The sequence below is a fragment of the Hyaena hyaena genome, unplaced genomic scaffold (assembly GCF_003009895.1).
Source record: "Hyaena hyaena isolate Hyena2069 unplaced genomic scaffold, ASM300989v1 scaffold_1276, whole genome shotgun sequence".
NCBI classification, from domain to species: domain Eukaryota; kingdom Metazoa; phylum Chordata; class Mammalia; order Carnivora; family Hyaenidae; genus Hyaena; species Hyaena hyaena.
In genome coordinates, this window is record NW_024081882.1 from 278,665 (window position 1) to 291,565 (window position 12,901).

Consider the following 12,901-nt stretch of genomic DNA (forward strand, 5'->3'; position numbering starts at 1 on the left):
GAGCCTGCTTAGGATTCTCTCTCTCTCTCTCTCTCTCTCTCTCTCTGCCCCTTTCCCCCCACTCATGCTCTCTCTCTCTAAAATTTAAAAAAAGTATATGTTAAAAAAATTAATTCAAGGTGGATACATACATACATACATTTGAATGGAAAAACAATAAAGCTTTTAGAATGTAAATTAGAAGCATATATCCATGACCTCAAGAGTAGAGGACACACCTGAGGTTCCTGGCTGGCCCAGTCAGTAGAGCATGCAACTCTTGATCTTGAGGTTGTGAGGTTGAGCCCCACATTGAGGCAGAGTTTAGTTAAAAAAAAAAAAAGGAGACAGCCTTCTTAAACTAATCAAAAAATACTATAATAGAAAACCTGATCACTTTGACTACACTAATATTTAAGACTCAGTATCATCAAATAACACCATTAAAGAGTTAAAAAGCAATCCTCAGAGTCTGAGATTTACAGCATTAGACTGTACATCTTAAACTTATACAGAGATAAATGTCAATTGTATCTCAATAAAACCCCCAAAAATGTATAACACATATAACCAAGAAAAGTCTTATATCCAGAATATATAAAGAACTACAATCATATGAAGATTTGAACAGGCATGTCACTAAGAAAGAAATCCAAATAATCAGTAAACCTGTGAAAAAGTATCAACTTCATATGAAAACAGGGAAATTGAAACTACAGTAAGAGAATACCCACCAGAATGGCTAAAATTGAAAAAGACTGAAGGGACACTTGTTTGAGTGGCCCAGTCAGTAGCACATCTGACTCTTGATTTCAGTTCAGATCATGATCCAAGGGTCATGGGATCGAGGCCCAAGTCAGACTCCACACTGAACATAGAGCTGTTTGAGATTCTTTCTCTCTCTCCCTTTGCCTCTCTTACCTGCTCACACTCTCCCTACCTCTCTAAAATAAAAAAATAAAAAAGACTGAAAATGACAACTGCTGACTAGGAGTGGAGCAATGGGAATTTTCACTTCACTCTAGGGAAAGTAAATGAACTGACCAGTTTGGAAAAAGCACTTGGCCTTATCTACTAAAGTTGAACACAGGCCCATACATGAGCCAGTGTGTCACTTCCAGTTATAAACTCTTAGAAGGGCACTCTCATGGGCACCAGGATGCATGTCAAAGAATGTTAATAGCAGTATTCTTGGTATAGCTAAAAATGATAAACAATCCAATGTCCTCTATCAATAACATAATAGATAAATTGTGGTATCATTGTATAATGGAATCTAATACAAAAATGAACAAACTACATGCAATGATATATATGAATCTTAAAAATATAATGTTAAAAAGAATCCACTCACAAAAGAATATATAATATATCACTCCATTTTTATAAAGTTAAAAGATATTAAATAATGCATACTTAGGTGTTAAAACTATAAAGAAGAGCAAGGAAATAGATAATGGCTGTATCTAAGACAGAAGGAACTTTATGGAGAGGAGTTGAGACTTAGAAGAAGCAATGGGTTTGAAACCTAAAAATCTTCTGTTTCTTGATGTGGATAGTGGTTACACTGTTGTGGGCTTTATAATAATTAGTTAGACTACTTATTTATTTTTATTATCTGTTCATTTTTTCACATATGTACTATATTTACCAATTTAAAAATAAAAGAGCGTTAAGTATGGAGTCAGATTACATTCTTTCAATTCTAGGCCCTACAGCTGAATGACCCTGGGCAAGCTCCATAATTTCTCTGTTTTAGATTCCCCATCTGCAAACTGGCAATAGTAAGGGTACATCATGAGGTCTTTATGAGATTAAAATGAGAAAATGAGTTAATATGTGTAAAGCAGATTGCATAGTGCTTGGCACATGGCAAGCCCTCTGGAAATATTGTTTGTTACTGTGATCACGTTAAAGCATTTAAGGCACTGAGACAAGTAAAATCATGAGATGGTCCCTTGTGGCAGTGGTAGGGAGGAGAAGATAAATATACAAGCAGCCACAGTGGAATGTATCTGCTATATGAACAGTTTTCTCTATATCACTGGTGTCTAAATGGGAAAAGTGTGCATGGTAGCCAGGAATAAAGGAAAAGAGACAATACAGGTCACGTGCATAAAACATGGGATAATCGAGGTAGAGATCACCTCAGCTGTCCCATACAGTGGCCGCTAGACACATATGGCTTTTTAGAACTTGAAATGTGGCTAGTCTGAATTGAGATGAGCTGTTAAGTATAATCTACACATCAAATTTTGAAGATTTAATACAAAAAAATGTAAAATATCTCTAATAGTTTTAAAATACTGATTATAGGGGCGCCTGGGTGGCTTAGTCGGTTAAGCGTCCGACTTTCGCTTAGGTCATGATCTCACGGATCGTGGGTTCGAGCCCCGCGTCGGGCTCTGTGCTGACTGCCAGCTCAGAGCCTGGAGCCTGTTTCAGCCTGTGACTCCCTCTCTCTCTGACCCTTCCCTGCTCACGCTGTCTCTCTCTCTCTCTCTCTCCTAGAAATAAATTTTAAAAAATGTTAAAAAAAATAAAATAAAATAAAATACTGATTATATGTTAGCATGATAATATTTTGGATATATTCAGTTAAATACAATATATTATTCAAACTAATTCACTTGTTACATTTTACTTTTCAAATAAGACTACAGGATGCCTGGGTGGCTCAGTCGTTAAGTATCTGACTTCGGCTAAGGTCATGATCTCACAGTTAATGAGTTCAACGGAGCAGGAGCCCCACTTCAGGTAAGCTCAAGCACCACTTTGGGTGAGCATGAACCCTGCTTCCGGTAAAAACACAAGCCCTGGGTGAGCACTGCTTTTTTCTCTCTCTCACCCTCCATCTCTCTCTGCCCCTTGTAGGATTCTCTCTCTCTCACACACCTTCTCTCTCTTGCACCTTCTCTCTCTTGCACCTTCTCTCTCTCTCTCAAAAAACAAATGACTACAAGAAAAACTAAAATTGCATTTGCGGTTTGCAGTATACTTCTATTGGACAATACTGCTAAGGAGATATATGGAGTGGGAAAACGGTAGTATAGAGCAAGAATTTAGAAGGCCTCAAATGCCAAACTAAGGAACCTGTACTTACTTTGCAAAGTTTTAAGATGAGGAGATGGTTATGTATTTGTCTACAAGACTCTATCTCATTATGTAGTATTTAGGTATGTTAAATCAATCTCCGATATTAGATTGATAATAATAAATAAGAACAAATAGATTATTATCCACTGTTACCGGACACTGGTAGAAGGCACTCAGTAAATACATGGTGAATGAATGAATCTTCCTGCTGACCTCATACACAAAATCTCTGAATATCATTTATATTTAATAAATGCTGTTTGATAGAGATTTCCTTGGCCAAGATTCATTCATGCTGCTTTCAAGATTTCTTACCACCTTTTTTCACCCCACATTTTGGTAGACAAAGAGAAAATTAATTTGGAAGATTTGAGAGATTATAATAATGACCTTTATGTTTTCTAGCACCTTATAACTTAGAAACCATTTTTTTAGATGCAGTGAGGTTTATTGCCAAACTCTTCACATTCACCTATCAAAGCGAGAACTAGAATCCAAAGAATGTAATCAGCTGCTCAAATAAGTTTAATCAGAGTTGAAGTCTAAGGTAGTAAAGTGACTTGTTAGAAATGTAAGAGTGAAAAAGGTAGTCTATTCCTGAAAGACAAGGCTAGTAATATTATGGTAATGAGAAAAATAACCTTTTCAAAGGTTAATTACACTGTCTCTCAAGAAAGGGGTGAGTTGGTCACCTGGGTGGCTCAGTCGGTAAAGTGTCCGGCTTCGGCTCAGGTCATAATCTCGTGGTTCGTGAGTTCAAGCCCCGCTTCAGGCTCTGTGCTGACAACTCAGAGCCTGGAGCCTGCTTCAGATTCTGTGTCTCCCTCTCTCTCTGCCCCTGCCTCACTCACACGCTCTCTCTCTCTCTCAAAAATAAATAAACATTTAAAAAAAAAAAAAAGAAAGGAAGGAAGGAAGGAGTGAGAAACTGAAATGGGAGAAAAAATTATTTCTGAGACTGAGCAGGACACACCTCGGGCCCAAAGTATTGCTCAGATTTGCCGAGGCCATACAAACAACTCTGGACTAAACCTGTAGGGAGATGTGGCTCTTTCCTGAGAGTTTGAAATGGGGAGAACAGGAAGAAGGAGAGACAGACCAGAAATGAAGGGAGCCTCCCTGAAAGACACCATCATTGTTGGTAAGGACTAAAACTGTAGGCACCTTCCACTGGGCTCTGAGGGGCACATTCAAGTTAATGGAATCTCTGTTCCTCCACCATCACGATATTTCTGTGATTTGCCTGACCCTTCATGGACAGTTCTATTTTCCCATACAGTGTATCAAAGTGCTTCATCTGGGGGAGTCTCACATGCCAGAGGAGGGATCACCCTGAAATGCCTTTCTTCTTTGGGGTTTGGGGATGTGAGAGGAGACTGCCAACCCACAGGAAAAGCTCAATCAAAAGTATAGGAAATAATATGGCAAAAAGACACAAGAAAAGATGCTCAACATCACTCATCATCAGGGAAATGCAAATCAAAACCACAATGAGATATCACTTTACACCTGTTAGATGGCTAAAATAAAAAACATAAGAAACAACAAGAGTTGGCAAAGATGTAGAGGAAAAGGAACATTCCTGCACTGTTGATAGAAATGCAAATGGGTGCAGCCCCTGTGGAAAACAGCATGGAGTCTCCTCAAAAACTTAAAAATAGAACTATCCTATGATCTAGTCATCCTACTACTAGGTATTTACAAAAGAATTTGTTTAAATACTTAGTATTTTTCTTTTCTTTTTTCTTTTTAAATGTTTATTTATTTTTGAGAGAGGGAGATAGAGCATGATCATGGGAGGGACAGAGAAGAGGAAACAGAGAATGCTAAGCAGGCTCCAGGCTCTGAGCTATTAACACAAAGCCTGACACAGAGCTCGAACTCACGAGCTGTGAGATAATGACCTGAGCTGAAGTCAGACGCTTAACTGACTGAGCCACCCAGGTGGACCCCCACAAAGAATTTTTTTAAATGAAACACTAATTGAAAGGATATATGAACCCACCTACCCCCATGTTTATTGCAGCATTATTTACAATAGCCAAATTATGGAAGCAGCCCAAGCATTCACTGATGGATGAGTGAATAAAGAAAATATGGTATATACACAGGAATATTATTGAACCATAAAAAAAGGAATGAAATCTTGCCATTTGCAATAACTTGGATGGAGCTAGAGAGTATAACGCTAACCTAATAAGTCAGTCAGAGAAAGACAAATATCATATGACTTCACTCATATGTGGAATTTAGGAAACAAAACAAACGAACAAAGGAAAGAGAGAGAGAGAGACAAACCAAGAAACAGACTGTTAACTACAGAGAACAAACTGATGGTTACCAGAAAGGTTGGGCGGGTGGGGGGAGATTGGGTGAAATAGGTGATGGGAATTAAAGAGTGCACTTGCGTGTTTTTTTTTTTAATTATTTTAATTCTTATTTTGAGAGAGAGACAGAGACACAGAGTGCAAGTGGGGAAGAGGCAGAGAGAGAGGGAGACACAGAATCCAAAGCAGGTTCCAGGATCCATGCTATGAGCACAGACCTATTCAGGGGCCTGAACTCACGAACCATGAGATCATGACCTGAGTCTAAGTCAGACGCCCAACCAACTGGGCCCCAAGAGTGCACTTGTCATGATGAGAACGGAGTAATGTATACAATTGTTGAATCACTATATTGTACACCTGAAACTAATATAATGTTTTATGTTAACTATACTGGAGTTAAAACTTAATAAAACTAACAAAGTGTAAGCAAGCGTTTGGGCCAAGATACATATGCCCCTTATGCTAGGAACTCATCATATCTCACCCAACTGAAATGTAGCCTACTTTACAGAAAACAGATCTTATTCATTTAGTTCCCAAATATAAACTGCAAAAAAAAAAAAAAAAAAGGCAGAGATGAACATCCAAAATATCAAGATCATAATGACCACTCTATTTCCAAGCAGACTCAGGGTCATGCTCACATACTCAGTAGGTTAGATTTTAACCAAAGAGAGGTGCAAATATTTATCTTTTTTTGCTAACGTGCCTAACCACAAAATTACCTACATTTTGCTCATTATTTTAAAATTCAGAATAAGTACCCAGTGTAAAGTGATGAATGCTATTGCATTCACAACTCATTACTATACATTTTTTTCCACACAAGAAACTAGATTTAGAAATTAAATCTTCCAGGGGCGCCTTTGTGGCTCAGTTGGTTAAGCAGACAACTTTGGCTCAGCTTATGATCTCGTGGTTTGTGAGTTTGAGCCCCACATCAGGCTCTGTACTGACAGCTTGGAGCCTGGAGTCTGCTTCAGATTCTGTAACCCTCTCTTATTGACCCTTCCCTGCTCACGGTCTGTCTCTCTGTCTTTCAAAAATAAATAAACCTTTAAAAAATTTAAAAAAAAAAAAAAAAGGAAGTTAAATCCTCCAGAGACTCCTGGGTGGTTCAGTCAGTTAAGAAAGTATATGACTCTGTTTTTGGCTCAGGTCATTTGAGATTCTCCCTCTCAAAATAAATAAATAAATAAATAAATAAATAAATAAATAAATAATTCTTTAAAAAAGACATTACATCCTCCAAATATTCTAATTTAGATAAAAAAAGATTTAATTTTTAATAGCTGTGTTTGATAAATCCCAAGGATTAAGCTACTTTCCTTGACTATGTCTTAGTTTACCCATTCATTAAAAAAATGTATAAGTATGGGGAGGATGGGGGAAATAGGATGGAGATTAAGGAGTTCATTTGTCATGATGAGCACAGGCTGTTATATGGATGTGCTGAATCACTATGCTGTACACCTAAAACAAATGTTATATGTAAACTAACTGGAATAAAAATTAAAACTTGAAATTTAAAAAAATAAAATAAATGTTTAATATATAGGTATCTCTACTTTTTCTCAAGTCGATTATAAGATCTAGGCAATCAAGATGTATGACACTGTGAATTTCAGAAAAGATGTTACATAGTGCAGAGTTTATTAATATTTTGGTCTAAGCATTACCTAACCTCATTGTATTTAATTTTTATAATCCCAAGAGCTTTGTCTATCATACATTCCACTTTAACATGTTCTGTAAAATTCACACATTCCAATACATTCCCCGTTGCACAACTACTCAGATCAATCCTTCAGCAGAACAGATAGATGCAGCCTTGAAACTCAGTCCCTGTCAGATCCATCTATTCCCACCCACATCCTGTCAGCCATCTCTCTCAGATTCCACCAAAAATGAGAGGGAGGGAATGAAGAGAAAAACTGGCAAGCATTAACCACACTCTCTCCTCACTTCCTGCCTCCCCGCTCTTATGGCTGATGATAACAAGCAGGGCACATACCCTCATAATTGTAGTTATCATACAAATAACTATCAATTCAATCACTCCACCACAAGTATTTATGGAGCACCAACTGCCCAGCTTTATGGCTAGTGCCTTGAGAATATGCGGCAAGCACAAAACAGGCTCACCCTTAATGATTTTACAAGGAGTTTGGGAAAACAAGTCTAACAAGGAGAGTAACTAAAGAGCAATATAGATATTACTAAATTAAATGATACCAGTGATAAGTATTATAGAAATACAAGATAATATAATGTTTATAATGTGCTTAACTCTGAACAACTGGTTGATAAGTAAAGTTCAATCATGAGAGAACATTGTTAACTTTGGATCCCTATTCTTCTGTTACCAAGACTGCTGGGAATTCATAACCAAAATGTTCTATACAAGTACAGAGACAATGATGTCTGTGGGTAAAACATAGCAGCTAATGTTTGTAGAATTTTCAAAGGATTTTGCATTATCTCATCTAATTTTTATAATCCTCTGAGAGGAACACAAAGAAGATATTATCTCAGTTTCTTTCTTGAGGAAACAAAGGCTCAGAGTAGGGACATGACTTGCCCAAGGAGACACAGACTGTTGGTGGCAGAGGCAAGATTAGAAATGAGATCTTTTGAGGGATGCCTAGTGTCTCAGTAGGTTAAGCATCTGACTTGATTTCAGCTCAGGTCATGATCTCAGGGTTCATGAGATCGAGCCCATGTGGGATTCTATGCTGAAAGTACGGAGCCTGCTTGGGATTCTCTCCTTTTCTCTCTGCCCCTCTCTTACTCACACATGCACTGTGTGCATGCATGCACACGCATTCTGACATCTCATCGAGGACTGTATTCTTTCAATAACATTAGCAGTCTGTTTTCTGAATAGTTGTATAATGGGCTAAAAAAAATAAAAGCATTTCCCTCCCTTTTCCTGTGTATGGGAGCAACCATAAGAATTTTGGGGTCTTTAGTTTTCTTTCCTACAGTTTCCTAGTATCTACACCAATGCCTAGCTCATACTAAGTGTTCCAAATAACAATTTCTTAAACAAGTCAATCCTATACAACATTTTTGGGAAAGGTTGATTTGTTTAGGGCAGAGGTTCTCAGAGACCAAACTATAATTCACTACCTGGCTCACTAAATATGGATTTTAAAATTATTCCAGATTCCAGAGCCCCATTCATGGACGTTTTTATTCACAGGATCTTGAATGAGGCCCAGGAATCAATGTTTTTAAAGTGATCCTGCAATAATTCTCATGAGCCATCAGGTTTGGAAACCTCTGGTTTAAAGCATCTTGTTTCTCTTTATTCCTCCCTCCCCTCAGATTAGTCTGTAGAGAGAAGCAAAAAAGTAGATAGAAAGAGGAGTGCCTGGCTGGTTCAGTCAGTAGAGCATGCCACATGGAACTCTTGATTTGGGGGTCTTGAGTTCAAGCCCCACATTGGGCATAGAGTTTACCTAAAACAAACAAACAAACAAAAAAGTAATTGAGAAGAAAAAGATAGAGGTAAACACATGGGCCTAAAGATTAACTCTTGGGAGACACCTGCCCCAGTCCTGATTGTTTTCCTGTTTTCAATTCCAGTCCCTTATGAACCTCAATTCTGTTTCAGCCTTTGAATTCATTTATTTAAGTATTCATTCAGCAATGAGCTAGATGTTGGGGAAAATAGCAGTCCCTGCTCTCCTGGAGTGAGAGTCCAGTGAAGGCAATAAACAAACGGATGCTATATCAGAAGATGATAAACACTATGAGGAACACTAAATCAACCCTGGCGAACTATGGGGTGACAGATGTCGCAGCCAGATCACCCTCACATCCTGAGGAACAGTAAATCAAGATAAGATGGAGAGTGGCAAGGTACATGGGAACTATTTTATACAGGGAAGGCCTATATGAAATGAGTTCTATTAGACACCTCTGTATCCCTGTAATAAATGTGCCTTGCCTGAAGCCATCTTGATTGAAAGGATCAGTAGGACTTCCTGATTACAGGCAATAGAAACTGATTCTAATAAACTTAAGAGAAAAAAGGAAACATATCAGGGATTCAGTGAATCGATGACAATATGCTATAGAACTAAAGTGAGAAGATGGGTAGGAATTGAGGCTTCACTGGAGTGTCCAGTGGTTCAACGACTGTCTTTTAACAAGGATGACCTGGTTAGAACACCTCCACCACTGCTCTGTGACACTGCTAGCTTCACAGGTACACTTAGTGAATCTTAACAGTCCCTTCACTTAGGCATTGTTTGCTCCAGACTTAAAATTCCAGGTGGGAGAAGATGAAAGGTCAGTCCTAAGGTGGTCAGCTGCTAGTGTCATAGCTACGAAGAGTAGAAGAGAAAGGAACTCCCTTCTGGGGCAACCAAGGAGGGAAGCAAAGCACAGTATCCCCAAAAGCTGCCATCTAATAAGAGATTCACCATGCAGGTAAGGCCTTGGATACTGGGCTACCATAAAGGGCAAAAATTCTGTATGCTTCTGTTTCTTGCAACAAAATTAGCTGTGACATAGTCCCCAGAGGAAGGCTAAAACCTAATACCAAGTCTGAATATAGAATGTAAAGTTCTGTTCTGTCCCAGGACATTTAATAAGTATTAACTGGGTACAATGCCAGTGTGTTGAAGACCCAAATGTGAGGCCAAAAACAATATTTATTTTTCTTGGTTTAATGATTCAGGTGGTCCAGGTGGGCCTCAAATATCCTCAATTTCCCCATTTGTAAGAATGTGGATAATATATATACCTACCTTATAGATTCTGGTAAAGATTAAACTAAGATAATACACATAAAACCCTTCTAACTATGTCTGGCCAACACATAATAAGCACTGACACTGGTTAGCTAAGTAACAGCTACTGTATTTCATCAGTATCAATTAATGCCACCAGTTGTAAAAATACGTTATTATTTTATGAATTATAAATGAAAGAAAACCACTTCTGATCAAACTCTGATACAACACTTTTCTATAACTTAGACTTTTACTACACAATCTCATCCTCCATGCCATCAGGAATGTTGGTGATGTAGCATTGCTTAGAAGAATGCTCCCTGGGACACCAGGCTAGCTCAGTCAAGAGAGCATGTGACTCTTGATCTCGGGGTCATAAGTTTGAGCCCCATGTTGGATATGGGGATTACTTAGAAAAATAAAAATCTTAAAAAGAAAAAAAGAGTGTTCTCGATGATTTCTGGGATTATCTACCAAACTACTGGCATCCATTCTGTAGACCATTCTGAACATCAAATACATTCAATATATGTGGTACCAATAATGCATTTAACTCAGTTGAAGTGATGACAATTTGAACAGCTATGACCCCATGTACATCTGACCAGATAAGTACATCTATGTCATAACTGCCACCTGGCTGATAGTGACTGTGGACACATCCTAATTTCACAGATGTAACATGTAAATTTATACCATTTCAAGGGGCTCAGAAGATGACAGGAGTTTGTTCAGGAGTTCAAACTCTAGGTTTATAAAGCAAAAGGACAAAAAGGAATAGCTTTGACAGATGTTTGCAATGAATCATCTTTGTTGCTGTAAACTTGTAGAAAACTGTTAAAATTGTTACTATAGTGAATACTAAAAGGAAAGTATTTTCAGAATTTCCAGGCCAAACTGATGTGCAGATTTTTCTTAGAATCCAAGAACTGTAAGGGTGGAAGGGAATCACATAAGACTTAAATCCATCCATTCGACATCATCCCTGACGTCTAAAAGTCATGCAGCACTTTAAATTCCTGCGGTAAGAGTAAACTCACAATTTTCAAAGGAAGTTTGAAATCGCAGGGAAACCTGCATAAAGTTCTTCCATATGTTTAAAAATAACAACAACAAGGAGCCTGGGTGGCTCAGTTGGTTAACCCTCCAAATCTTGATTTCAGCTCAGGTCATGATCTCACAGTTCTTGAGATCAAGCCCCATGTCAGGTTCTGTGCTGATAGCATGCAGAGCCTGCTTGGGATTCTCTCTCTCTCCCTTTCTCTTTGCCTTTCCTCTCTCTCTCTTTCTCTCTCTCTCTCTTTCTCAAAATAAATAAATAAATGTTTAAAAAAATACTCTAAAAATAACAACAAAAAACATACTTCCTATGCCATCCACCTCTCTGCCTGAGTCCTATCCTTTAGGACTATACTCTAACATAATCACTCTTCTTTCTACCTGTGGCCACCCCAACCTGCACCCCCCACATTGTGTCCTCTTTTCCAAGGTCCATCAATTCTGAGGGTCAACAATTTAAGCTGAGCTCAGTTGTGTGGCTCTTCTACTGGTCTTACCTGGAATCACTATGCGTCATCTGGCAGCTTGACTGTTGCTGGGTTGTCTAAGACAGACTCACTCACATGTCTAGTGGTTGTCCCGGCTGTCAGCTTCATGTCTCTCCAAATGGTCTCCTGTCCCCAGCAGGTCTAGACTACTGTAATACTAGTGTGGGGACAATAAGAAAGTGAGAGCAGAGGTTGCAAGGCCTATTAAGACCCAGCCTAAGTACTCTCACAGTGACAGTTCTGCCACATTCCATTGGCCAAAACAAAAACAGGCTGGTTCAGATTAAAAGAGGTAGATATATTGAGGCACCTGGGTGGCTCAGTCAGTTAAGCATCCGACTTTGGCTCAGGGCATGATCTCACAGTTCATGGGTTCAAGCCCTGTGTTGGGCTCTGTGCTGACAGCTAGCTCAGAGCCTGGAGTCTGTTTCATATTCTGTATCTCCCTCTCCCTCTGACCCTCCCCTGCTCATGCTGTCTCTTTATCTCTCTCAGAAATAAATAAAACATTAAAAAAATGTTTTTTAAATAAAAGAGGTAGATAAATAGACTCCATTTCTTTTCGGGAGGAGCAGCAAAGTCACAATACAAAGGGATGTACATAGCAGGGGGTGCTTAGCATCTGACATGCATCATCTCACTTACTCTCCTCAACAACCTGTTGAGTAGGCACTATTGTTATTATGTCATATTACATATGAGTAAGCCTGATACACTAAACAGGTGGGACTCATTAGTTATAATTGGAAAGACAAACATCTCTCTTTTCTCCCCTTCTCATTCAAGCCAGTTCTTGAGGGATGAAATCTAACGCATGTCCTGTGACTTCTCTGGTCACTCAGGTAATAAAGTATGTTTTTAGACTTCTAAAACAGTCTTAGTTCAGTAATTAAAATGTTCAGTCCCATGTAATAGGATGACTTCCAACTTCTCATTCTACCATTGTCATAGCACTAATTGATTCAAGTGAGAATCATCAATGGATGCTAAACATAGTTGGTGGAAGTTTGATTAGGAAAAGGAAATTTATGTTGTCTCCATATATCTTCCTTGAAAATAATTATTCATTACATATGGGAAAATTGTAAATTTATGGTAGAGAAATCTGGCAGATGTCATATGATCCAAACAATCAAAGTCAACATGAGGGGTACCTGACTGGCTCAATCAGTGAAACATTAGGCTCTTGATCTCAGGGTCATAA